General features: G+C 44.6%; 1 long non-coding RNA gene across 1 annotated transcript; it reads left to right on the top strand.

The window, feature by feature from the left end:
- Positions 1-24: 24 nt before the first annotated feature.
- Positions 25-4,013, top strand: LOC102415598. The gene is made up of 4 exons (XR_003105973.2): positions 25-272; positions 1,368-1,479; positions 2,355-3,273; positions 3,361-4,013. It is a non-coding gene; the product is annotated as an uncharacterized LOC102415598 (long non-coding RNA).
- Positions 4,014-23,846: the final 19,833 nt, after the last annotated feature.

Below are 23,846 nucleotides of genomic sequence, written 5' to 3'. Positions count from 1 at the left end.
ACTTTTCTTCTTTCCTGTTTCATATAGGCACATCCGGAAATGTTTCAGCAAACATACAAAAGTCCTCCTCCGTCCTGTCCTCTAAGTGGCCCCAAGGTGCATCACAGAACCATGGGTATCCACGACTAGGATCCACAAGACGCCTACAGCCCTTTTGCTTTCAGTCTGTATCTGTCTGAAATGAGGACTATTTTCTGCTGGAACTGATCCTGAGTTTACCTGACTGTGTTACGGATGCCATGATTCCTCGGTCAGAAACTGAGCTGCGGAAGGTATCTTTTGGTCCATTTCTGTGGTGATTTGGGGGCTGACTCCAGCCTCCTGTTTAGAACAGCACCTGGGCGGGGGGTCGGGGGGAGGCCCCTGTTGGTGGGGACCTTGCCTCGAGTGGGCAGGAGAGAGATGTTGCTGCACCAGGTAGAGTATACCACCCAGTGAAGCGTGGCTTGTGAATCATGGCTGAGCTGGCTCCGGGCAGGAATAAAGCATTTGATTAAACTGCCATTTATGGAACCATTAGACTCCTGCTGTGCAGGCTTGATTGCTTGGTGCTTAAAGCTTGCATCTCATTTGTGATCCACAGTGTCAGGAGTTGTGAGTGGAAGGCAGCCTGTTGCTTCTTGAATGTTGCCTGAATTTATCCAGCTCCCCCCATTCTCCGATGCTTGGAGACAATGGCAGACACAACTGGTCGTGGAATCGCAGCGAGTATAATAACATCGTTAGATTAGAAACCAGGGCAATTATCCAGTCACCTTCGTCTTTAGAGCTGGCATGATCCGTGGGAATCATGGAGTGCATAACACTCAGAAGGCACCTTATTAATTAGCGTTTCCCTGCTTGCTTGGGACGATGATATGTGCATTCTAAACGCATGTGAACACGGACAGTAAAGAACTGCCTTGATACTCCGGTTACCATGCCAACTATCACGTATTCATTTTCTGATGACACTCCTGATGGATTCTTTAGGGAGCTCTGGTTACCACACAAGCTGAAGGCAGTCTTTTTTTTCCCCTTGCTATCTTGACAACAACATCTCTCTTCTCTCCAAGGGAAATACAAATGCATCTTCATGGTGGGTATTATTTCAACCTGAGCATGCAAGTTTTGTTATGAAATATTTATCAGAATGAAACAAATGATGTCATTAATTAGCACACTGATAAAGATTTTTTTCACTGGTATTGGGGCTTTGCCTCAAGGGGGCAATCAGAGCCGCGATTGCCTACATGATCCACTAGATGGAGCAAGTGAGAAAGTATTTGTATTCAACTTCCAAAATGATTGAAGAAATAAATAATGGGACTCTTGATCAGTCTGTGGATAAAGTAATGACTGTTTGCTTTTTCTGACAACTTTGGTAGAGATCTTGGGAATGAAAGATTGGCTTGACAGCTTCCTATCTGCCCAGCAGAAAATCAATTGTGTTCCCAGTTAAGCATATCAAGAGGAGACAGACTTTTGACTCAAATTTAGGTACGAGTTGTTTTATTATTGAATCGAATTAAATTGAATTTATTAATTTTTCTTTCTTTATTTTATTTAGTATTTAAGGTAGTTCCCACTTTTCTGAAGGCAAAAAAAGAAAAGTTAAAAAAAATCCTTTCTTGTCTTCATTTATATGTACCAGTGCAACCTTCCCCATGAGGTCGCTATCCTTTATGGCTTTAAACTTCAGGTTGTAAAACCTTTCCACGTAGGATATTATCTCCCTGGTAATGGAAACAGTGAGCAGCTATGCGTATTTGCGATGCTCAGTACATATTCCGTGTATCACATTGTTCTCCCGTTAAGCAAGCATCTTGATTGCGGCGGCGTGACTGGGTCACACACCCATGGCGGCAACTACAGATAGACAAAGCACGAAGTCTCTGCAGGAGCTGGTGGGACAGACATGCTCTGAAACTGAACCCCAGGACCGTTCTCCACGTGCCGTGCTCTCATGCCCCACTGCTCCCTACCAAAGGTTACATTGTGTCTGAGACTACTTCTGTAAGCAGCCTGTCTGATCTCAGCTTCGATTCAGGAATCTAGCCAAGTGCTATTGGCGAGCGTTTTGACCGTGAGCTTTCTCGATGCTTCGATTTTACATTTTACTGACACGCACTCTTTGCATTGGCGGCAGAAGAGGCGTCCCCTAGATGGTGAGCTAAGCTATTATTATGGGTAAACAGTTAGAGTTATGATCTATTTGGAGAGCAATTTGGCAAATACAGCAGCATTTAAAATACGTATATCCTTTGATCCAGCCAGTCCAGAGCTAGGAATTTAATTTGCATGCTTGCACACAAACTCAAAGGAATATGTGTGAAGTTTCTTTCTTCTTCTTCTTTTTTTTTTTTTAACTGCAGCCTTGTTTGCAAGAAGAGAAGACTCAACCTAAACGTTCACCTGATTAAAATTCCTGACTAAGGAACTGATTAAATGAATGAGGGTGTATCCTTATCAGGGAATGCAGGGGGATTCATTATATTGACTCATGTTGGCTGTTGTTTAGTCACTGAGTGGTGTCTGACTCTGCAACTGCATGGACTGTAGCTTGCTGGGCTCCTCTGTCCATGGGATTTCCCAGGCAAAAATACTGGAGTGTGTAGCCATCTTCTCCTCCAGGGGATCTTCCCCACCCAGGGATGGAACCTGCATCTCCTGCACTGAAGGCAGACACTTTATCACTGAGCCACCAGGGAAGCCCAACCTTGAGTCATGTCTTCTACTGTATCATCCTTATGTTGATTATTCCCAAATAGTCTCCAAGAACAATTAAGTGAAAAACAGTGCAAACTGATATGTATGATGTGGCATCATTTATATAAAAAGTAAGGATCCATTAATTATATAGGTACATGTATGTGTGTATGCTTAGAGAGCATAGGAAAATCTGGAAAAACACCAGAAGAAAATGGAGCTGAGGAGAAGGGGGAAAATACACGTTTCTTCTCCATTTGTATTCCTCTGTATAGCTCGTCTTCTTTTGTTCCGTCAGGCCGCTCCCCGTTTCTCCTCCAGGTGCGTCTGCCCGCTCTGCCTGCCCAGGCTCCGCGGAGATGCAGGAGGGGACAGTGGCCACCACGTGGTGGCTGGGGTCCCAGGCCTGGACAGGCCGGTTCCAGCTCTCCGAGGCTCCTCCTTGGCACAGCCTGGAAGAGAGACATGATGGATGCTTCGACCGCTGCCTCCCAGCGAGGACGCGTCGCTGACTCCGCTGCTTATTGACTCTGGCCCGGCTGCAATCTGGTGCGAAGGACATGGGGACTTGCTGACCCCTCCAAGGTGACTGCAATGGTCCTGGAAGGGGCGTGATGCTCTCAGCTAACTTGCCAGCTGCTGCCAAATTTCTGTTCTTCCTCTACCTTTCAGGTGGAGTTAGACTCTGGGAAGTTGTGGTTTTGCAAACCCGGAGTTCTCCAGGCCAGGAGTACCCAGGACTGGGCAATGCGACTGCCCCCATGAGATGGCTGACTCCATAATGACTGCATTAAAGAAGGAAGGGACGAGGCGGAGACCAGGCCTTCTCACTCTGCAGCGACGGCTGCTGTTGCTTTTCAAAATTCCTTCTGCTATTTTTTTCCCCAAATCTACAGCACAGATGTGGTGCCTCGTGAGCAGTTTGCACCGAGCAGGTTGGAGCCCGGCCAGTGACCTACTGAGTGACCGGCTGAGTGAGTGCCGCTTTTGCGGAGGGCTTGCTCTGGGTTGCTGGGGGACAGGCAGCCTGTCCTTCCCCTTCCCCAGTCCTGCAGAGGAGTGGAGACCCCGCCTCTCTCGGTAGCAGCCCGGGCTGGAGGCTGCCTTCTTATGGAGTGGACAGGCCTGGAGACTCCCAGACTTGTCAAGGATGGCCCCTTTGATGAATTACAAGTCAAGGGTAATAAGCCCGCTGCAACTTTGACTGTGTTTGTCTATGTAAGATATATTCAATCAGCCGTTTGGTACACTTTCTGTTATATGCTGGTTTCTTGGTTTTTTTCCTCCATTAGATAAATAAAGCCACGCTAGTTTCTTTTCATGGCCTCCACCCCCCACCCCCTGCCCCTCCCTAGGAAGGCTCTTTGTTTCAGCCACTCTGCGTACCTGGAGCCGGGCTCTCCCACAGCTGGGAAGGGGTGGAGGGATGCTGTGGCCGTGTCCTCGGGCCCTGGCTGACTGACGAAGTTTGGATTCAGTGGGCTGCAGGGTGAGTCCGAAGGAGACCGTGGCTTGTCATGTTGGGGCGGGACTGGCTTGAGATAGTGGCTGCAGGACTACTTCCCAGACACTTGGGAAGGCTGAGGAGGCTGTTTCAGACGTTTGTTCAGCAGTTGCCTCAAGCAGGAGTTGATTAAAGAAAACCATCGGCCCTGGCTGCTTTTAGCTATGGGTTCTGGCTGCCTTGTCTCCACGTAGCCCTTCTCAGTCTCTGTGGTTAGGGTTAGGGGTGGGGAGGGACTTTCCCTGGCTTAACTTCTTGGCTTATCACCCCCATCAGTACCTGTGATTCTCAGGTGGAGGTGCCTGGGTCTCCCTGCAAACCTCTGCTGAAACTAAGAGACCAGACTTAACCCTCAAGCTTTCTGCCTCTTAGGAGGCCAGAGAGGTGGGAGAGTTGACGTCCTCGGCACGTTCTTCCCAGCAAACTTGTCCTGACTCAGCGGACAGCATTGCCCTCCACTCCTCTCTGCAGGTCGTCTCCTTCCTTTGAAATGTCACAGGGTGGGGAGAGGGTCTGTGTCTCCTGTGACACACGCCTCCTTTCTCCTTCTCAGCTCGTGTGCGCTCCCTCCGAGACTCAGGTTCTTTTTCTCTTTCCCTACGTTTCTCCAGTAGGGCCTGTGGCCACACTGTCTAATGGTTTGCCTTTAGGTTGTGTTTTGCGGAGTTTAGAGGGTGAGGTCCAGGAACAAGAAGAAAACTCGCCTGCCCCCTCAATCGGGAGGCAACCACCCTGCCGACCCCACCCATCAGTGCCTCCCCTGCCCCTCCAGGGGAGACACTCGGGTCTGGGAGTCCCAGCAGCATCTCTTCACTTGCTGCTCAAGGGGAAGCTCTGACTCCACCCCCAGACAAGGAATATTTCTCTTTTTTGTGGTTTTCGGTAGGTGTTATTTTTGGAACTGGTCAAAACAGTTCAACTTTGTACAAGCTCTTTCAGTAAACCGGCTCCATTCTTGGAAATGCCATTCACCGAGATAAGTGACTTTAAATTGGCTGTTGTTCAGTTGTGTCCCACTCTGCGACTCCATGGACTGCAGTATGCCAGGCTTCCCTGTCCTTTGCCATCTCCTGGAGCTTGCTCAAACTCATATCTATCGAGTTAGCGATGCCATCCAGCTTTCTCATCCTCTGGCATCCCCTTCTTCTCTCGCCTTCAATCTTTCCCAGAATCAGGTCTTTTCTTGAGTCAGCTCTTCGCATCAGGTGGCCAAAGTATTGGAGCTTCAGCTTCAGCATCAGTCCTTCCAATGCATATTCAGGATTGATTTCCTTTAGGATTGGCTGGCTTGGTCTTGGGTACAGTAAAAAAAATATGGAATGCCCAGTTAGGTTTGAACTTCAGATAAACAGCGAATAACTCTTTCCCCTCATTGATATTCAAGTTTATCTGGCAATCATATCTCTAAGGCCAAGACTCAAAATGGGTTCTTTTTATGAGACACTTTCTCTAAAGAAGTCTTGATAGCGAGAGCCCCTTTCCTCTCTTCCTCATCTTCTATCAGTTTAACAAGCCATCACAATTTTTCTCAAAATCTTTTCTATGAAGACTCATTTCTCCTCTTCATTTTGAATTATGGAGTCAGAAAAGCTCTACTCTGTTGAAAAGTCTTAGGATTTGTATACTTTCATACCCAGTGAACATTGTTGAGTTCAGTAAATGTATCCTGGAAATGTACAGTAAGTTCCCAGGGCAAATGAGAAGGGCTGATGTTTCTGTATTTTCAAAGCGCTCCCAAGGAAGTTCAGAGCAGTGTTGTCTGGTTTCCCCTGTTTTATATAATCACAACCATAGCTTCGCCTCTGCAGCCTACTTGCAGTAAATGTCTTTAGTGATTAATTAAACTGATTCAGTTCTACTTCAGCTTTAAGTAACCACAGCTGTTGTTTATTGGTTCACATCCTAATAGCAATAGAAGCGTTTATTTAAATACTCCTTTATGCCAGAACACCCTGAAGAGCAGAAGAGCAAGGTATTTAAAAATGACAGAGGGGCAAATGGAACTACTTTCTGTAACAGGGACAGAGCATCTGTATTTACCAAAGAACCTGAAATCACTTACCAGGGAAATCAGTCTTTTTTTCCCCCAAGGTAGCTACTCTTTTGTAGTGGAAATTGGAGGAAATGTGAAAGCAAAGGAAGATAGGATCTAAACTGCATGGCCCCTTGTGAATTGCAGGCTGCACTCTGTGTAGACACACTGTGGCCCCACGACTTTGGCGATAAAGACAGATATTGTCTTTATCTGACTGCCCGATGTTATGCTGATCATAATCTTCATAATCTTCATGGTCACCTCTTCATCTGATTGGGTGGTTTTGTCCTTCAGTCTTTGACCTTGAGTTTCTCTATGTTCTTTATTTTTTAAAAACATTTATTTCTAATTGGTCTCTACTGTTCTTTCATGGGCAGTATTTTGTGTGTAATAAGCCCTGACTACTTCCTGGTTTGATTTTGTATATTCTCAGAGTGTAATATTGCTGATTAACAGATTTATGTGAAGGCCAGAAGAAGTCAGCTTGCTTGCCTTCAAGCATTCTCATCAGTCTTCAACAAACAGTGCTGGGAGAACTGGATGTCCACATCCAAAAAACCGAACCCTCATCTAATATCATACAGAAAAATCAACTCAGACATGGATTAAAGATTTCAATATAAGACCTGAATCTATACAATTCCTAAGAAAACGCAGGGAAAAACTTGATGGCTTCTTGGGTCACAGCTGGACTCAGGTACAAACCTGGCAGTGTGAGGCATTCACACCTGTTGGATCACAATTGACAGCTGCAGCGTGAGCTGGTGCACAAACCTTCTCCTGTTCTGACGATTCTGAGATACCACTCTTCTGGGTGTCTCTGCTGGACTGAGCTCCTGTCCACAGTGGTGAACAGTCCAATGCATACCTGCCTGTTAGTTTTCTCTCTTTCTGGTTCCCCACTTCTGTTGAGATCACATGTCTCCAAACAGTTCTTGGGCTGGAGTTGATCTCTAAGCTCTGCTTTTTGGGAAAAGACAAGGGGAAAGTGGTCTTCAGGATGGTGTTCTAGAGCCGGGTCACGTATGAGTAGGACTGTGCGATGGGGTGTAGGAGCCCTGCTGTGCAGGCGGGTCCCAGTGGTTCAAAGTGCACCCATGCTAAGCTACAGGCGGAGGCAAGCTTGGCAATGTGAGGGCAGGGGCATGAAGGATGGTGGACCTGCCTGGCTTGTGACCACAGCCACGGAGATGCCTGGTGCCAGTGGTGGACTGGGGTGAGGTGACAGCCAGCTCACTGTGAACCTCGGAGGCTTCCCAGGCAGCCTTTAATACATCCGTTTGTTCTCAGCTTTGGTTTCACACTAGACTCACATCATCTGAGGTTCTGACGCTGTCCAGACCAATTCATTCACAGTTTCTAGACTAGAAACTTGGGTCCGCATTCATCCAAAATTAAGAACGCTGGGGATCTTTGTCACCTGGGCTGCATGTTGGCTATTGGCAGCTGTAGGTCCGCGTGTGCTTCCAAGGAAACATTTATGAAAATATTCTTAGGCGAGGGTCTCTATTTCTGCCCTTCACTAATTAGTTCCAGCTTTTCAGTTAACCCAAGTCAGTGAGGCTTCCTGCAGATTAGTTTGCTTGTTTTTGCTTTTTCTCCAGTGAATATTCCATATGTTTTCTTTCTCATTGGTTTATCGTGTCTCCAAGGACATTTCAAGTTTAGAAAAGCATAATTTGATGGAATTCTTCCTTCTATGTAAGTAGTGGCGTTTTTGTAGTTGTAAACCATTTCCTGGTCTATTTCAAATCTTCTGTGCCTGGTAAACACTCCACGTAAAGTAAACACTTGAGATGCTGGTGACTCAAAGCAGCCATGCCCACCACCGTCACAGAGAACTCGTTTTTTGATCTGTGTTACTCCCTTGCTGTTGATCTGAACATGTTTCTTCACCTGCCTTCTTTTAAAAAGAAGCTGCTTGAAGAAAAAGATATCAATGAGCAGCTATTTCCTATTGGCTGAAGGACTGTGATGTAGGTGCTTTCTCTTCTGTTTTGGAAATAAAGACAGAATGATTTCCTCTAAGGCTCCAGGCGCAGCTTAATAGACTAAGATCCTGCTTAGAAGAGCTCCCAAGGGTGAGCTTCTTGAGGGGTGGGGGGACTGAATCCACTTGACAATCACCCCACGCTGTGGTGCTCAGAGGCTGGCGTTAGCTCGTCTCCTAGGACCTACTGGGGACAAAATGGCCGATTTGAATAGCCCAGGGGGTCTTTCTGCAACTCATTCCCCAGGTCCCCCTTCTCCCTAATGTTGGTTTTCATGTTCTCACAAAGGAGGCTAAGCTTGCATTTCCTATTGTACTGTCCCCCTCAATCAAGAGCTCAGGTGAGTTCACCAGGGCTGTGTGAGGACAGGTGAGTGAGGACAGGTGGGTGAGGGCAGGTGAGTGAGGGCCGGTGAGTCAGGACAGCTGTGTGAGGACAGGTGTGTGAGGGCAGGTGTGTGAGTACAGGTGAGTAAGGGCAGGTGTGTGAGGACAGGTGAGTGAGGGCAGGTGGGTGAGGACAGGTGAGTGAGGAATGGTGGGTGAGGACAGGTGAGTCAGGACAGCTGTGTGAGAACAGGTGAGTGAGGGCAGGTGGGTGAGGACAGGTGAGTGAGGACAAGTGTGTGAGGACAGGTGGGTGAGGACAGGTGAGTGAGGACAGGTGGGTGAGGACAGGTGGGTGAGGTCAGGTCAGTGAGGACAGGTGGGTGAGGGCAGGTGAGTGAAGACAGGTGTGTGAGGAGAGGTGGGTGAGGACAGGTGAGTGAGCACATGTGAGTGAGGACACGTGTGTGAGGACAGGTGAGTGAGGACGGGTGAGTGAGGGCAGGTGAGTGAGGACAGGTGAGTGAGGACAGGTGGGTGAGGACAGGTGGGTGAGGACAGGTGAGTGAGACAGGTGTGTGAGGAGAGGTGGGTGAGGACAGGTGAGTGAGCACATGTGAGTGAGGACACGTGTGTGAGGACAGGTGAGTGAGGACGGGTGAGTTAGGGCAGGTGAGTGAGGACAGGTGTGTGAGGACAGGTGGGTGAGGACAAGTGTATGAGTACAGGTGGGTTATGACAGGTGAGTGATACAGGTGAGTCAGGGCAGGTGAGTGAGGACAGGTGTGTGAGGACAGGTGTGTGAGGACAGGTGGGTGAGGACAGGTGAGTGAGGACAGGTGGGTGAGGACAGGTGAGTGAGGACAGGTGGGTGAGGACAGGTGAGTGAGGACAGGTGGGTGAGGACCGGTGAGTCAAGACAGGTGAGTGAGGACAGGTGAGTCAGGGCAGGTGAGTCAGGACAGGTGTGTGAGGACAGGTGTGTGAGGACAGGTGGGTGAGGACAGGTGAGTGAGGACAGGTGTGTGAGGACAGGTGTGTGAGGACAGGTGAGTGAGGACAGGTGAGTGAGGACAGGTGTGTGAGGACAGGTGGGTGAGGGCAGGTTTGAGGGGCCACACGCGGTGACCGACTCCCGCCCGAGCCTTCCCCACAAGCCCGTGCTGTCCCCAGGAGGCTTCTGTCTCTCCCCTCCGTGCTGTCTTTTCCAGGCCACCCTCCTCCTTTGCTTCAGATATTCACTTCTTACGGTTCAGAACCGGAAGTTTGAGTCCCAAGCCCCCTCTGCAGTTTGTTGCATTCTTCTCCTGAGAGTAGCACTCATCGAAGCCTTTCTTCTAATCCAAGGGGTCTCCGTGGAGCAGCGCCGCTGTGACCTGGCCATTCTAGTGAAGCGGGAGGCGTCTCCTTGGACACAGAGAACACTGAGCGTGCGCTGGGCCAGACCTGCCTGAGCTGGAACAGGACGAGAATCTGTTGCAGACTCGTTTCCAGTGTCCTCGCTGCCATATTTTACCTCTGCCAAGTCTTATTTTTACATTAGTTAGTCAGGAAGTGACTATTTTCAAGGAACTCTGACAATATCCTGAGAAAAAATGGACTGAATCAGCATTTTGCAGAATCAGAAATTCTGAGAAATGTGGAAGTCTGCAGACAGGATGCAATAAAGACAGGATTTGCTGTGCAGCTGTGCCAGGTTTAAAGGAAGTGCAGATTTTAAAATGCACATTGTGACTTGACAATGGGACCAGAAAGATTTCCTCCAGATTCTTGGCTGCGAACTACATCCTTGAAGGATCACCTTGGCCCCATGGTCTCAGGGGTCTCTTCCCTCTGTTGTGTTGCTCACAACCCCACACTGTGGTCACATTTCTCCATTCGCGTCCCACGAACAACAGATAAGGCTGCCCTGGATTCATTTTTGATGCATCCGCCCACAGCAAGTGGTTAACCTGGGGCTGCCTACCAGGGTTGCTAAACTGGCTGGTTTTAAGAGATTTGAAGTAGTGGCTTGAGGCAGGTGGTGCTGGTGGGGAATCTCTGACAAGTGCTCTGACTTTTAAGCAGCAACACTCCAGGCCTTTAATGTCAACCTCCAGAAACGTCTGAGGACCAGAACTCAGGAAGACATAGACTGAGCTGAGGTTTTACACTGTTCCCTGACCTCGGGACCACATGTCGGGGAGCGGAGAAGAGACCCAAGCTTTCTAGAGCCCACTCCTGGCACTTCAGCTCCAACCGCTTCGCTTTCCACATGGAGACAATTTCATTGGGGCAAACTTTCCAAATAGGAGCATCCTTTTTCTCTTCTGCTTTTCTGTGATATGCTGAGAGCTTCTAGCACCAGCGTTCTGACAGCAGCCCTGTTCTGTTCTGTTCTGTATCTGACCCAAGTCATGTATCCGACCGAAGGATGCTGAACTAGAAACCAGGCTGCACAGCACGTGAGACCTTGTGCTGGCTACGCGCCCCTCCTTGTGAATGCTGGAGTAAAACAAAGGCGGTTTACAGACAGGCTTCAGGCGCTTCCGTGCAGGGTCTACAGGGGTTGTGAGCATGACTACAGGGTGTGATTGCTGACACTGGGGTGAGAGAAGGCTCGGTGGTGATGCATCACTCATTAGCTCTGCAGGACACACCGTGTAGAAGTCTAGTCCACTTACCACGTCACTCCCAACTGCTGATGCCAGTTAGAGCAGCCACTCTCGGCCATGGTTCCCCTCCCCCGTGCTCTAAACAACCGAGATCACTGGGTGTTTATTGGTTTAGTGTCTGTCTCACGCATATCCCCTGGCCTGGAATATAAATTTTGAAAATTTGTCTTGTTCACCATGGCTTCACTTATATCTGTGTGTCTCGCACAGAGTGAGTCCTTAATACATAATTTAAAAAAATTTTGCTTTTTGACTGCACTGCATGGCATGTGGAATCTTAGTTCCCCGACCAGGGATCTGCTCTGTGCCCCCTGCACAGGGGGAGTAGAAGATTGAAGTCTTAACCACTGGACTGCCAGGGAAGCCCCCTTAATATGTAATGGTTGAATGGGTGGCCAGATCGCATTAGGTTGCTTTCCTCCAAGAGCGGCTACTATTTCTAAGCTCTTTTGTGTTAAGCCTACTTAAAATAATTGGCTAAATTTATCCCATATTTATGTGCCCCATAGATTTCTTATAAATGTGTATGCTTGAAATTTTCATGTAAATGCTGCCCTATTGTACATGTCCCTTAACAACTTGCATTTGCTTTTCTGACCCCCAAATGTCTTCAAGACTAATCCATGTTGATACCTGTAGCACATTGATTTTATGATTGTGAAGTGTTTCATTGAATGGATAAACCATAGTTTATTCATTCATTCCCATGCTGAGCTGTAGTTAAGTCATTTTTGGGGGTCATTTTTACTTTTTAGAGGGAGGAGCCTCTGTATCCACGTGTGGGAATTCTTCCCAGTTAGGTCCTTAGAAGAGAATTGCTGGACCAGAAGTTATGTGCAACTTGAACTTGGCCAGATGTATCATTTTGCCCAAATCGTAGGTATCATTTCTCAAAGCACAAGAACTCCATTTTCTACATCCTAATCAATATTTGTACTTATATTTAAAATGTTTGCCTCTCTGACAGATGTCTTCTGTGTCTTATTTTTTGTTTTAGCTTGCATTTCCTGTGTTATTGAGCACTATTATCTTTTTTCTCCCTGTGTTTATTGGTCCTTTCTCCCTGCATTTCTTTCCTTCTGAATTGCTTGCTCATATTTTTTGCATGTTTTTCTCTTATATTGTTTACCTCTTGTTGGTTTGATGGAGATTTTAAGGAACTCTTTATAAAAATACATTGTAGTCCATTCACATGGCAAATATCATCCCACAGTCTGTGGTTTTCTTTTCAATTTATTTCTGATGTCTTTTTTTTGGTATATGTTTTAAACTTAATGCAGTATTTTCCTTCATATTTGCTTTGTTTCTCTATATCTTAAAGAAATCCTTCCTTGCTCTGATTTATAAAAATGTTCTCCTATATTTCATTTTCAAGTTTAAAGTTCTCTTTCTACAAGTTTGAGTTTTGAGGGGTATGATACAAGACAGGGATCTATCTAAACTAGTGTCTTTTAAAAATGTCACATAGTTATTTGAATAGGAAACCTAAACACATGCTTTGAAGATCAGAATAATGTTATAAAATGTAAACTGAGCGGTCTTGTTCTCACCTCTGCCCTTTTACCCTCCTCTCTTTATGCAGGCAGTCCCGTTCTTATGTTGTTCTGTGTTTCTGTCTGCAAATAAAGCAATAGGAAAATATATTCTTGTTTTAAGTTGAACTGTTTATTTTGTATTGGAGTATGGCCAGTTAACAATGTTCTGAGAGTTTCAGGTGAACAGTGAAGGGACTCAGCCACACGTATACATGTATCCATTCTCCCCCAAACTCCCCTCTCATCCAGGCTGCCACATAACACTGAGCAGAGTTCCCTGTGCTCTGCAGTAGGTCCTTGTTGGTGATCCATTTAAAATATAGCGGTGTGTACCTTCTTACTTTCTCTTTCTTGAGTTAAGTAGCATGCTCATACATTCTGCTTGGGACCTTGTTCTTCTCACTCAACTATTTCTTCTGCAGGGACTGTACAGGGAGCTCCTCACCCTCTTTTTCAGCTGAATATTATTCTGTTCTGCTGAGCCTTCAGGATGTGTTTAACCATTTTCCTCTGAGATGGACATTTGGGATGTCCCCAGGCCTTTTCTGGTTATTACTAACAATTCAGCAATAAATGACCTTATCCACACACCATTTCACAGGTGATGAACTCCCAGAAGTGGGGTGCCTGGGCGAAAGGGAAATGTGCATGTAGTTGTAATTATGATGGACATTGCCGGTTCACCTTCACAGCTGTCGAATCATTCTGCACTTCTGTTGGGATCCGTGGGTACATCTCTTTCCTCACAGGCTTGTCAGTAGCAGGTGGTCAAGTCTGTAAACTTTCGACAGGTGAGAAATGCTATCAAGTATGACTTGCATTTTCATTCCTTTATTTACCATTTTAGATTTTTTTTTTAAAATTCAGTTGTTAACTACAATTAAGCACACAAATCTAAGCTCAATGGTTGCCCAACATATGTCTGCACCCATACAGCCTCCACTCAGGTAAAATACAGTGTTTCCAGCACCCTGGATGGCTCTTATACCATCCCAATCAGTACTCATCACCAAAACCAAACTCTGTCATCACACGTTAGTTTTACATTATTTAAAATTTTGTGTAATTGGAATCGTAGATTAAATGCTCTTTTGTTTCTTTTATTCATATCTACAAAATACTGTGTTACGCTATGCATGTGCGCTCAGTCGTGTCCGACTCTGCCACCCCATGGACTGTAGCCCACCAGGCCCCTCGGTCCATGGGACTCTCCAGGCAAGAATACTGGAGTGGGTTGCCATTTCCTTCTCCACTCTTACCATAGGATCCAGCAATCACACTTCTTGATATTTACCCAAAGGAGCTGAAAACTTACGTCTGCATAAATTAAGCCTGCATGTGGATGTTTACAGTAGCTTTCTTCATAAATGCCAACAGTTGGAAGCAACCAAGATCTCCTTCAGTAGGTGAATAGGTACATAAACTGTGGTACATCCAGACAATGGAATATCATTCATCACTAAAAAGAAATGAGCCATCAAGCTATGAAAAGACACAGAGGGACTTTAAATGCATATTACTAAGTGAAAGAAACCAATCCTAGAAGACTGTATAGATTCCAGATATATGACATCCTGGAAAAGGCAAAACTGTAGAGATAATAGGTTGCCCAGGCTAGGATAGCTGAGTGGAGCATAGGGCATTTTTAAGGCAATAAAACTACACTGTATAATACTATAATGGTGAAGCAAGCATGCGTGTGTGCTCAGTCACATCCGACTCTTTGTGCCCCCTTGGACTATACCCCACCAGTCTCCTCTGTCCATGGAGTTCTCCAGGCAAGAATACTGAGTGGGTTGCCATTTCCTACTCCAGGGGATCGTCCCAACCCAGGGATCGAACCTGCATCTCCTGCATTGGCAGGCAGATTCTTTACTACTGAACCCCCTGGAAGCCCATAATGGTGAATACCCGCTGTTATATAGACTGTACTATGCCAAGAGTGAACTGTAATGTAAATGATGGACTTCAGGCAAATGATGTGTTGATGTAGGTTCGTCAGTTGCAGCTAATGTCCACTCCGGGCTATGTGGACGGTGGGGGAGGTTATGCTCGTGTTGGGTCAGGAGTGCATGGGAAATGTCTGTACCTTTCATTGATCTCAGTATTTTCTGTTATATGCATGTCAGCTCTGGGTTAGAGGTGAGGGTTGTACTTAATGTTCCTGCACAGTGCATTGCTCTCCAAAGTTAACGGTAGTATAACTTGAACACATTTTTGATAAAGCATTGGCTTACCTAAGTATCATTTTAAAAATAAGGAAAGTAATTTAATTGTCTACAAATTCGTAAAATGAGAAATCTAAAAAAGTTGGATTAAATATCATATTCTATTAAAAAAGATATTTAAAGAATGGATGGTTAAAATCCCTCATGTTTGAAATCAAATGTCCCATGAAAGTTCCAAGATGGTCTGAGAAGGAGCTAGAATGGCTGATGTCTTGGTGAAGGATGTTCTCATGTGAGAAGTTCCTCTGTTCTCAGCCCAGAGTCGTTTCTTCTACGTAAGCCCAGAGCTGCTGCTGCTGCTGCTGCTAAGTCGCTTCAGTCGTGTCCGACTTTGTGCAACCCCATAGATGGCAGCCCACCAGGCGCCCCCTTCCTTGGGATTCTCCAGGCAAGAACACTGGAGTGGGCTGCCATTTCCTTCTCCAATGCATGAAAGTGAAAAGTGAAAGTGAAGTCGCTCAGTTGTATCCGACTCCTAGCGACCCCATGGACTGCAGCCCACCAGGCTCCTCTGTCCATGGGATTTTCCAGGCAAGAGTACTGGAGTGGGGTGCCATTGCCTTCTCCAAGCTGGGAACCCAGTATGTCACACTCAGAATGTACGTGGGAAAATAGATTCTGTAAAACAGATTGGAAGGGACCAGAGGGAGTGCTTTTTTATTTAAATGGCTTGGCCTTAAGCAACATGAAAATAAACTATGGGGTTTTAACTCCTTTTTCTTTTATACATCTAAGCTACTGATCTTTTGCTTTCTCTGTATTAAGAGCGGAAGTAATCTGTAATTCTTTATCCCTCGTTAATGAAACCATAACACTTCCCTGACATTCCAAGCTGTCTGAGGTCCAAGGTGAGGCTAACTCTCTCTCCATCCCCTGCTTGCTGTGAATAAATAATGAACCACAAAAATCGTCTAGTGCTCCAATAGGAAGTACTGGCTGGGATCTGTCTGATTTGTACTTGTAATGAGACTTGCATCTCCATTTTCTGAAAACTTGCCTCTTTGTCACAGATCAAGTTTAATGGCATTTTTGTGGCCTGTGTTATATGGAATTGTTTAAATGGTTTAAAATCTTTAGATGATTGTCTTTTTAAGAAGGCTCATTTTTGTTTTGCACTGTTTTTATTCTGCATAGCCTTCCTCACAGATTATATTACAAATTAGATCCTTCCAATCAGGAGATAGTTTTAACTATTACTTGAGGGTTTAATGGCATGGGAGAAGTGAAAACAATGGCAAAAGGAAACTTCATTTTATTTAAAATTTAAATAGGCATCAAGAATCTTTGCTGAAGAAAGTCAGTTCAGATGGCATAGGGTCCAAAAATAGGAACGCACCTTTTCCCTTACACTTTTTATGCCTGCAGTAACTTGCAACCTGCTAGGCAGGTTCTTTTCTAAGCCCTGTCTAGGTCTAAAACACTTTCCTTGCCAAAAGTTAAAATAGATGCTAAAAAAGTAAACATTGTATTTTTTTTCTGGAGAAATTTATATTTCTAATAAAAAATCTTCCTACTTCGTTTTAGCTAAAATTCTGATCTTCATTATGCAGTTAAGGAATAACAAGAATTGTGAACATTTCATATAATCATATACAAATTATACCGTTTATAAAATTTTTATAGGCTGTCTCTTCTTTTTTCTATCTGCCATTTCAAACCTGTATTAATTAGCCAAATGAGGACTGTATATGCTATTCTGAGAATGATCGGTGATACATATATCCCCAAACCAAAGAAATTCTAAATCTGATTATTATTTAATTTGTATATAATTTGGAATTTTAAAACTCATCTTTTTCTTAAAGTTTGTAAGCTATAGAACTAATGAATGAATGGCACAAAATCTTATTCTCTCAAGGTCACTTAGAATTGGGAAAACCAGCTACACTGGTAATTATTTACTTATTTTAAAGCCCCCTTTTTTTGTTGTTGTTGTTTGTGTTTTTATTTTTTGGCCACATGGCATGCAGAATCTTAGATCCCCAGTCAGGGACTAACCCCTGCAACGGAAGTGCAGGACCACCAGGGAAGTCCCTAAATTGGTTTTTAAACCAATTAAATAAATGTCACATATATATATTCTACTGATTAAGTAAACGTTCATTGTTTTGAGCAGCTGGGTTTGGGGGATGGTTCATCATGTTCCTGGAGAAGGCAATGGCACCCCACTCCAGTGTTCTTGCCTGGAAAATCCCATGGACGGAGGAGCCCGGAAGGCTGCAGTCCATGGGGTCGCAAAGAGTCAGACACGACTGAAGCGACTTAGCAGCAGCAGCAGCAGTCCTCATGTTCCATCATGTTACAAGTGATAACTGATACAGAGTAATAATCACAGCGATGTCACCTCCTGTGGGCTTACTGCAGGTTGGGCTCAGCACTAAATCTTTTTTTAAACATCAGCATTTCTTGCTGACACACCTGGGTGAGAATCACCCAGAAGCTTGTCAGAATGTCCCAGAGCCCCAACTTAGCTCGACTTAGTGAGAAAAAAACCCCTAAGGGACCTGAGAACCTGCATTTTCACCATCTCTCCCTTGGTTCTTATGCACCCTGACATCTGGGACCTGTCAGCACTCTAAATGTCATTTTTTTTTTTTTTAAGAATAAAGAGACTGGGTATTACTATCCTTGTCTTCCTTCCCAAAGTGCTAAGCATAATGTGAACACCTGCTGTGGGTCTGGGATGCAGAGAGGTGTGAGAGAAACCTTACCATCGCCATAATGACTAACACTGGCAAGCACCAGGCTTGGCTCTAGGATGTAGATAACGAGGCAGCTCCCTGTGGCACAAAGGTGAAGTCAGGAAGCCCCACCATCAGACAGACAGTAGCCACTTTCCTCACCCAGCCCCCACCCTGCTGAGAACTCACCATCTGCAGGGTCCTGTTCTAAGAACTTTATCTGCATTTCTCCTATAGTGATTTTAATAACCTTCTTAGGAAGGTACTGACTCCATTCCAATGAGGGAGTCACTGATGGCCAAGTCCACACAGTCAGTAATCAGTAGGAGCAGGATTGGGACTCAGACTTTATGTCGGGAGTAGAGTTTTCCCTTTAAGAAATGTAGTCTGTCTAGTGTGGGTAGGCTGGAGTCACAGCTGGGCAGAGGTCAGTAGAGGTTGTGCTGCTTCAAAGGATGAATGGATGGAGAAAATGTGAGGTATTTATATTCATAATTCAGCCTTAAAAAAGAAAGCAATCCTGCTTTTTTGCAGCAACATGGATGATCCTGAAGAACATAATTCTAGGTGGGATAAATCAGACCCAGAAAGATGAATACTGCATGATCTCAGTTATATGTGGAATCTGAAAATGCTGAACTCATGGAAGCAGGGAGAAAGAGGTGGCTGCCAGAGGCTGGGGTCAGGGAGATGCTGGTCACAGGGTACAAAGATTCAGTTATTCAGGATGAACGATTTCTGGAAGCTGAGGTCTAGCAGGGTGACTGTAGTTAGCAATGCTGTGTTATGTACTTGAAATTTGTTAGGAAAGTAGGTCTTCAGTGTTCTCACCATAGAAAGAAAGAATAGGAGGGAGCGAGGAAGGAAGGAAGGGAAGGAGGAAAGACAGAAAGAAAGAGAAAGAAAGAAAGAAAGAAAGGAAGAGAAAAAGAGAATGTGACATTCATCATCAGCTTGACCGTGGTGATCATTTCACAATGCATCACGTATGTGACGCATATGAAAACATCAAGTTGTACAAAACAATTCCCATTTGTCACATATACCTCAATAAAGCTTAAAAAAGCAATGGTTCTCCTCTCAAAGACACTGCATCTGCCTTTAAGGGTGGATTCTCATGCGCTTTGGTGTGAATCGTGTCCATCTGACGACTCAGAGAACTACTGACCTGAGATTACTTGTTCTCTTTTTTTCTACTCTGTTAAACATCACACCCCTGTCTTTCCCATGGGTCTTTAAATAAAATATCTGCCTTCTTACACCTTTGAATGAATGTAAACTTCATGTCTTCCAGCTCCCTGTCTGCTTTAAAATAAAGGCACAAAGAGACTGAAAACAGGGTCTTATGTGGTTACTTCCGTCCATCTTGAGGATGCTTGTCAAAGTAAGAAGTTGGAAAAGAAAGGTCAATTTTCAGGAGCTGAATGCTCTACTTAAAGGAATAAAAAGCAAAGGAACTCTTATATTTTCCTTCTGTGCAGTTGCAGCATTTGAACATTATTATTGACTTTTTCCCTTTGAGGGAACATTGTGATGAATTGAATGATTAAAGAAAACCGTTTCCGTTTGCACTGTTTTGCTCCTGATGATGCGAATCAGGATTGCATTCTGCAATAACAAGGCTTAAAGGAATGCATTCTGTCTTGGCAATTGGGAGACTTCTTTCTTTTTTTCTTCCTTAAGGAAAAACTCACCTAACAGCTCAGAGATAATGAGACAAAAGACCAAGGAGAACAATGGTGCTAATGTGTGTCTCATCCTTCACACTCTCGTTCAAAGCTCCTGCCATCATGTGCTATTATCCTTGCTCTGCTGATGAAAAAATTATCCTTAAAGGCACAAATGAGCCTCACACATCAGTTTTCCTTTAAGTGATTTCTCTTTCTTCTGAAGTATAACAAAAGCATAGGAAAAAATGTTTGCAATTACCCTTACCCTCAAAATGCCAGATTTAGTCAACAAGAATTTACTGAGAATGCACTAAATTCTGAGCAGACATAATTCATATGTGGACTTGGAAGGAACTAGATACAGGAAGGTGAAGTGATGCATGAAGTGGCAGCCGGGTTGGGGTGGTCCTGGGAAATTCTAGCTGCACCAGTCTATCCACCCTTGGCCCCTTGTATGGCTGAGACTTACAAACCATCAGGATGTCCTTGGAATACTGAACGCAGAATGCTGTGTTCAGATTCTTCCAAATATTGCTGAGAAAGGGTTTCTTTCCTCCCCATCGAACCAGTGAAATGTAATTAAAAATTATCACATCACATTTAGACTGTGTGGGACAGATGAAAGACAAGGAGATTTGGTTCCAATTCTTACTCAGCCTTCTGAAGCAACTTTTTAGAAATGGGTTGGATGTCAGTGCTCTCGACTGTACAACCAAATGCTGGTAATAGTACTAGTGGACTTTTTCATGGGTTGTGGGTTATGATGGTTATTGTGTACTTCATAAAAGTACTTGTACACTCTACATCTTTAATGTTTTTATTACTGTTGCTATTATTTTATTATTAAATTATGGTATAAAATCAACTTCATCAAAAACACTCACTAAAGGGGTATGCATTTGTTCTTAGGTATCTATTGCTTGGACTTCCTTAGTGGCTCACATGGTAAAGCGTCTGTCTACAATGTAGGAGACCTGGATTTGATCCCTGGGTCAGGAAGATCCCCTGGAGAAGGAAATGGCAACCCACTCCAGTACTCTTGCTTGGAAAATCCCATGGACAGAGGAGCCTGGTAGGCTATAGTCCACAGGGTTGCAAAGAGTCAGACATGACTGAGCGACTTCACGCCAAAGGGATAGGAGGGCTTCCCTGGTGGCTCAGTGATAAAGAACCCACCTGCCAATGCAGGAGACACAAGTTTGATCCCTGAGTCAGGAAGATCCCCTGGTGAAGGAAATGGCAACCTACTCCAGTATTCTTTCCTGGAGAATCCCATGAACAGAGGAGCCTGACAGGCTATAGTCCACAGGGTCGCAGAAGAGTAAGATATGACTTAGTGACTAAAAACACCAAAGGGGTGGGGAGATTAAAGAAGATGTGAGTTTTTCCTGTTGGTGTTGATGCTAACAGTTGATTCTATAGAAATAGTTAGCATTTGGGGTTTTGTAATTTAAAGACGTCACTTTACCTGTATTATCCCACTTTAGTCTCACTTAAAAGCCGGAAACAGATAAGAAAAGTACTATATGTTTAGCCCTATTTTGTGTGATTGAAAAATTAGGCTCCTAAAGGGCTAGTCTATGGGAGTTCAATTTATAAATAACTGGTGAGTGCCCCCTGCCCAGGTTGGTTTTATCCACGAACATGCCAAGCTCTTCTCTAGGGTATCTGGTACCCTGTGGCTGACTTCTGACGGCCATCTTGGATCCGGGAGGCTCTGATGGTGTACTCTTAGTGGTTCTGTTTAGCTCCAGCTGGTCCAAGCTTCTCTGAAGGTAAACTGGATCTGGTTTTCAGATAACCAGTAGTGGAAGTTGAATATGTTTATAGGATTTTTTTTTTTTAAGGAATTTGTATGTTTGCTAGAACAAGGAAGAATGTTGACTCATTTGCTAAGAAAATTAGGCACTTAAAAATATCATACTTTTAAAAACAACTCTGCTTTGTTTTTAAAGTTTTTCAAAATTTTTTTTTTGTTTTTACCATATAACAATGTGCATCAGCTGTAATTATACACGTGTCCCCTTCCTCTTGAGGCTCCCTCTCTTTTCCCAACACCCACCTCCAGGTCACTATAGAATGCCAGACTAGACTCCCTCTGCTATACAGCAGTTCAGTTCAGTCGCTCAGTCATGTCCAACTCTTTGCAACCCCATGAATTGCAGCACGCCAGGCCTCCCTGTCCATCATCAACTCCCGGAGTTCACTCAAACTCTTGTCCATAGAGTCGGTGATGCCATCCAGCCATCTCATCCTCTGTCGTCCCCTTCTCCTCCTGCCCCCAATCCCTCCCAGCATCAGAGTCTTTTCCAGTGAGTCAACTCTTCGCATGAGGTGGCCTAAGTATTGGAGTTTCAGCTCTAGCATCATTCCTTCCAAAGAACATCCAGGACTGATCTCCTTCAGAATGGACTGGTTGGATCTCTTTGCAGTCCAAGGGACTCTCAAGAGTCTTCTCCAACACCACACTTCAAAAGCATCAACTCTTCAGCGTTTAGCTGTCTTCACGGTCCAACTCTCACATTCATACATGACCACAGGAAAAACCATAGCCTTGACTAGACGGACCTTTGTTGGCAAAGTAATGTCTCTGCTTTTGAATATGCTATCTAGGTTGGTCATAACTTTCCTTCCAAGGAGTAAGCGTCTTTTAATTTCATGGCTACAGTCACCATCTGTAGTGATTTTGGAGCCCAGAAAAATAAAGTCTGACACTGTTTCCCCATCTATTTCCCATGAAGTGATGGGACCAGATGCCATGATCTTTGTTTTCTGAATGTTGAGCTTTAAGCCAACTTTTTCACTCTCCTCTTTCACTTTCATCAAGAGGCTCTTTAGTTCCTCTTCACTTTCTGCCATAAGGGTGGTGTCATCTGTATATCTGAGGTTATTGATATTTCTCCTGGCAATCTTGATTCCAGCTGTGCTTCCTCCAGCCCAGCATTTCTCATGATGTACTCTGCATATAAGTTAAATAAACAGGGTGACAATATACAGCCTTGACAAACTCCTTTTCCTGTTTGGAACCAGTCTGTTGTTCCATGTCCAGTTCTAACTGTTGCTTCCTGACCTGCATATAGGTTTCTCAAGAGGCAGGTCAGGTGGTCTGGTATTCCCATCTCTTTCAGAATTTTCCACAGTTTATTGTGATTCACACAGTCAAAGGCTTTGGCATAGTCAATAAAGCAGAAATAGATGTTTTTCTAGGACTCTCTTGCTTTTTCCATGCAGCTTCCCGCCAACTATCCATTTTACACATGATAGTGTGTATGTGAGGATGTCTTTTCTCCAGTCATCCCACTAGCTCCATCCTCAACTGGGTCCCTACTATTGATGTACAGGAAATTCTTTCATTAGTCCTTAAAAAGGCACATCTATCTGTTGGGTAAATTAAGTCACTAAAGCTTATGGCACACGCTAGTAAAGTAATGCTCAAAATTCTCCAAGCCAGGCTTCAGCAATATGTGAACTGTGAAATTCCTGATGTTCAAGCTGGTTTTAGAAAAGGCAGAGGAACCAGAGATCAAATTGCCAACATCTGCTGGATCATGGAAAAAGCAAGAGAGTTCCAGAAAAACATCTATTTCTGCTTTATTGACTATGCCAAAGCCTTTGACTGTGTGGATCACAATAAACTGTGGAAAATTGTTCAAGAGATGGGAATACCAGACCACCTGACCTGCCTCTTGAGAAATCTGTATGCAGGTCAGGAAGCAACAGTTAGAACTGGACATGGAACAACAGACTGGTTCCAAATAGGAAAAGGAGTACATCAAGGCTGTATATTGTCACCCTGTTTATTTAACTTATATGCAGAGTACATCATGAGAAACACTGGACTGGAAGAAACACAAGCTGGAATCAAGATTTCTGGGAGAAATATCAATCACCTCAGATATGCAGATGACATCACCCTTATGGCTGAAAGTGAAGAGGAACTAAAAAGCCTCTTGATGAAAGTGAAAGAGGAGAGTGAAAAAGTTGGTTTAAAGCTCAACATGCAGAAAATGAAGATCATGGCATCCGGTCCCATCACTTCATGGGAAATAGATGGGGAAACAGTGGAAACAGTGTCAGACTTTATTTTTCTGGGCTCCAAAATCACTACAGATGGTGACTGTAGCCATGAAATTAAAAGACGCTTACTCCTTGGAAGGAAAGTTATGACCAACCTAGATAGCATATTCAAAAGCAGAGACATTACTTTGCCAACAAAGGTCCGTCTAGTCAAGGCTATGGTTTTTCCTGTGGTCATGTATGGATGTGAGAGTTGGACTGTGAAGAAGGCTGAGTGCGGAAGAGTTGATGCTTTTGAAGTGTGGTGTTGGAGAAGACTCTTGAGAGTCCCTTGGACTGCAAGGAGATCCAACCAGTCCATTCTGAAGGAGATCAGCCCTGGGATTTCTTTGGAAGGAATGATGCTGAAGCTGAAACTCCAGTACTTTGGCCACCTCATGTGAAGAGTTGACTCATTGGAAAAGACTCTGATGCTGGGAGGGACTGGGGGCAAGAGGAGAAGGGGACGACAGAGGAT

Source organism: Bubalus bubalis, chromosome 22 (genome assembly GCF_019923935.1).
Source record: "Bubalus bubalis isolate 160015118507 breed Murrah chromosome 22, NDDB_SH_1, whole genome shotgun sequence".
Taxonomy (NCBI): Eukaryota; Metazoa; Chordata; class Mammalia; order Artiodactyla; family Bovidae; genus Bubalus; species Bubalus bubalis.
This window is presented reverse-complemented; position numbering and strand designations above follow the sequence as displayed.